This window comes from Rhea americana, unplaced genomic scaffold, assembly GCF_003343005.1.
Source record: "Rhea americana isolate MKP2758 unplaced genomic scaffold, rheAme1 scaffold_59, whole genome shotgun sequence".
Classification (NCBI taxonomy): Eukaryota; Metazoa; Chordata; class Aves; order Rheiformes; family Rheidae; genus Rhea; species Rhea americana.
The window spans coordinates 1514448-1518993 of NW_028186745.1; the positions used below are offsets into that span (position 1 = coordinate 1514448).

Here is a 4546-nt window from a genome sequence, read left to right on the forward strand (position 1 = left end):
TGCATGCTTCTGTAGCATCCCCACACAGAAAGAAGTTTCCTTGGTTCTTACTGATTTTCTAAGAGATTATTTCCAAAAGCTTTGCATTGGAGATGGGCAGTTATTCCAGCTTTCAGATGGCTATCAGTGATAATAATTCATGAAAGACTCTGAAAAAGGCTCCTACTGCCATATTCAAGTTAACAGCTTCAGTAGAATGGGCTGTTTCAGGGACAAAAGTGAAGCAATTGCTCTGGCAATACTGTAATCTACTGGTAGGTGTTTGATAGTAGTGAAGAGACCTAATGTTCTCAAAAAAATTATTATAAAGGCTGAATCATTACAGTTATATATAGAAGGAGCCTTGGTGGAAGACATTCTCTTTTTCCCTCAAAAAGATTCAATCTTTATTTTATATAACAAGGGTTCTCCCATACACATTTTACATACAAAATGTAACGCTTTCATGTAATGAATATGCTCTATACTGTAAATTGTACYAACAACTGCTCTGTAAGTTTTGTATTGCTTTATCTTATCTTTGATTTACTTAGGGTCTTTTGGTGGTGAAGAGTTTGTCATGGAAATAGAGCACTCAGCCAACTGAATGTAGCATTCAGGATCTGTAGTTTGAAAACAATTACACAAGAAACTTGTGTATTACAGATGTAATTTAATACTTGAATAACTCAAATGTCTTAGATTAAAAATAAAGCCATAAAATATTAAAATATGGATTAAAAGGTTTCATTTGAGATACGGAATATCATCATGTTGCTTTTTCCAGAAAAAAATGGTCACCACTTTGGGTTTTTTCCTAAGTGAAGAGTTAGCAGCCCAATCCAATGGAGAATCAGTTGTGGTGCTTTAAAAGAGGTGAATCTCTTTCCCTTGCATATTTATATATTTTCTATCTTCTTTTCTTATGCGTAGTACCTCATTGCACTGGTTCTTTGAATGAGAGTAACTGGAGGGGAAGTGGAGAGGTGTTTTCTGTGTGGCTCTCTAGAAAGCGAATCTGCAAGCTTGTCTTTTTCTGTTTTTTCTATCTGTGGGGCAGAGTGGTTGCCTGGCATCACTAAGAAGAGCAGTACATCTTTTTGGGATGGCAGGGTTCATAGTGATGCAACAACAATAAAAAAGGGAACTACTGACAAAAAAAGGACAGTATCTTATTAAGGACATATTAGGATTCTCTTATGTATACCAATTTAATTGACAAGCGTTAGTGAYCCAAGAAACACCTTTGATGCTGTCTACCAAGCTTTAAGGTCCATGATTTTAGCGTACTTTCTTTTTGTTTCCTTTTACATCTTTTTTTCTCTAATTCCCTCCATTCCCTGCAAAATACTCAATGCACAGGAAATACTTAAGAGTAAATCAATGATTTTCCAATTTAACCATAACTACAACTGATGTAATTGCTTCAGAAATAAAGTTACAGTTAGAAATAGGAGGAGAGTTGCTATACTCTTCAGTGATTTATAATATGAAAATCCATGCAAATATATAATACATTCTCCTTTTAATAAATTTAAAATAGAGATACACCTACCTCTAATGACCAATATCTGCCCATATCTGCTTCAGTGAATAGTGAAAGACACTGAGAATCCAGGCACATACTTTTGTTGTAGGAAGAAAATTCAAATATATTTTAAAAATTGTCTACAGCTAGAACAATTGTGATATATGAGTAGTCCAATGTTTTACTTTCAGCTTAACAAATTCAAAAAGGACATACTGTTGGGTGCTTTTTGTAATAGCATTAAGATTGCTTAGAAACAGATAAGTAGATTTCACTTGTTAAATACAAAAAAAAAAAAAAATCTACCATTCATAGATGACCTTTTTTGGTATTTGTCATAAAGGTAAGCTTAATTCAGCACCACTGAAATCATTGGCAACATTTCCAGTGAAGTAGTTGGCTTTGGAGCAAGGCTCTAGTGTTTGTTTTTACATTAATATTTGTTTTAGAATCGAATGTATTATAGAATGCCAATGTAAAATGATGTATGTAAAGACAGCAATAAAGAATATCAAAAAGGAACCAAAAAARAATAGATAAAATATTATCCCTCTAAAAAATAATTAAAGATATTTGTTTGATATGCATCTTAAAATATTAATCTTTTCTTTTTATGCTGGTCTCTATGTATTTGAAACAGAGTATAAAAATTCTGAAAGTGATACTGTGCTTAAGAAAAGCTTAAATGCTTTTACATTTACTTAATACAAAAGTTTAATAATTTCCATTTRGTTTACTGAAAATAACTTATTTTTTAATGTTTTTTTAATCAATTATATTTTGAGATCAGAACAATTTTACCAATAGAGAACTGTTTTCTGGAGAATATTTACTACTAGGTATTCTAGTACAGATGCAGCTGGATTTATTTCTTCACGTTTCTATTTAACGTGAAGTTGCAGCAGAATGTTGCCTCACTTGTTTTTCAGTGCAGATTCTTCTGTATTTCAATGTGTAGGTAGAAATATATGAACATTACTTTCACTTGAAAAGGTTTGGTAATTTACATTAATTTTGAATGTTTAGTCAAAGCAGTGAATAGTTCTCTCCTGTTCATTCTGTTTAATTCTCATAATACATAACCTCCTTCCTCTGAAGTAATTCTAGCTTTTCGTCACTATCTTACCTGTCACTGATAGTTTTAATACCTGAGTATTGCTATCCCTATGCAATCAAATTTTATCCATTCTCCTCTTCCACTCCAACCTTACACTCCAAATCTGTGTTTATCACAAACCAGAGATTTTTTGCATTAAGGAAACTTCTCAGATGAACTCGGACTATGCTTCAGAAAAGCATACTTRGTCATTGCCAGCTATCACAGAAGCCAAAAAGATGGTATCAGTATAGTCTCCATAAAGTGGCATATGCATAATMCAAAACTCCACCAGGTTATGGAAACAAGGCTAGAATAAAAAGAGAGCAAAAATAGATGGACTGGGAGAAGACAGAAAAGCTGAATTTAGGCTTTAAAGTGACTGCATATGCAGATTCAGTTATGCTAACCTACATTTCATGTTTTGTACACTGAGGTGGATATGTTTCATCTCTGCTCATTTGCTAGTGAATAGAATAAATGTTCTGTAAAGAAATTCCTTGATCACAGAAAATTAATTTTAATGCTATCTGAAGAATAGCAAGCAATCATTTTCTCCTGTATCTTCCATAATTCTAAAGGGAAAAACAAAAATTATTTTAAAGTTACAACTTTGAAAAATATTTCTGTTTTTCTGTAATTACTGCTGTATTTCATTAGAACTACCAGGAGCTAGAATTATGTATGCTGCAAACAAATGCCTTCATTAAGTTCTCAACACACTTACTCTCCCTTATATATTGCTGCGCRTGTTATAGTCCTGGATTCCTATATCAACCTAATTGTTACCAGTTCTGTGAAATTCTTCCATTAATCTAAAGATGTAATTAGAGTACTTTGTCTTAGTATCTCCCTTGTAATGGCAGCTGCACAGTACAGATATTGACTAAGCTCCATTTTTGGAGTCTGAATGTAGATGACATGGTGGAAAATGTTGGTAATGATATGCATGCAGCAGAGTTTCCAAAGAGTGATGACCATCCTTCTTAGCAATATGACACTTGAGGTTTAACATATTTAGCCATGAGCCATATAGCCATATTATCAGAACCTCTTCTAGCAAGAAAAGCCACTTTATGAGTCTGCCTATGTAGTAYATCTTGGTATAAAGAGAGTAAGATTTTCTAGAGACAAGAATCACAGCTCCTGCTTTTTTTTTACATGTAGACATCAAAAGTGATGTTATATTTGGAAAAACATACCCTTCAAGTCATTTTGTCATGCAGTATTTCTTCATATTTTTCAAAGTYTTCAAATTCCTAAGCAGTTTTTCCAGAGCTTTACAGTTGTAAATGATGTGGACATCTCTTCTGATGTCCAGTATTCAGGTATTACAAGTTGCTTTTGGTATTCACATAAACAGTTATGAGAAATTCTCATTCTTTCCTTCCTGTCATTCTTTTATTGAAAAATAACTGTCTAAATCATGTCAACTATAAGTAATAACTTTAGAGAATTTCACAATTGTATACTGCTAATGAGYGTATAGAACTTGCCTATGTAATAACTAAAATCTTGTGTGTTTTCCAGCAGGTGTTAACTACAAATTACAGAAAGTAAGTTTAGTTATTATTAACTATTTTTGAAAGCACATGGCAGCATTTTCAGTTATATACTTCACAGATGAATAGTCTATGGTATTCTTTTTTTATGGAAAAAAATACATTTGGTCAAAAAGCACCCCACATTGCTTTTTAAGTATGCAAAATACTGAGTTTTGTAAAGAGTATATTTCTAAATTGCTGTAGGAATAGTTTAGTATTTCACTAGACTGAGGAAGAGAGGAGCAAATAAATTTTAAGCCTTAGTGTAATAAAGACTTAATTATATTTTCAGCTTTATAAAATAGATTTTCTGGGCCAAGGCATATTTTATAAGTGTTGTAGTGAGATCTCTGTGGGATTATAAGTTTAAAGTTTTTTTTTTTTTTTTTTTTTTTTTTT

The 4546-nt window shown here is 32.3% G+C and overlaps 1 protein-coding gene across 3 annotated transcripts in view; it reads left to right on the plus strand.

Moving 5' to 3' along the window:
* CFAP47 (cilia and flagella associated protein 47) overlaps positions 1 to 4546 on the plus strand; it is a 363351-nt gene that overhangs the window by 342052 nt on the left and 16753 nt on the right. The gene's annotated exons all lie outside the window — the stretch shown is intronic.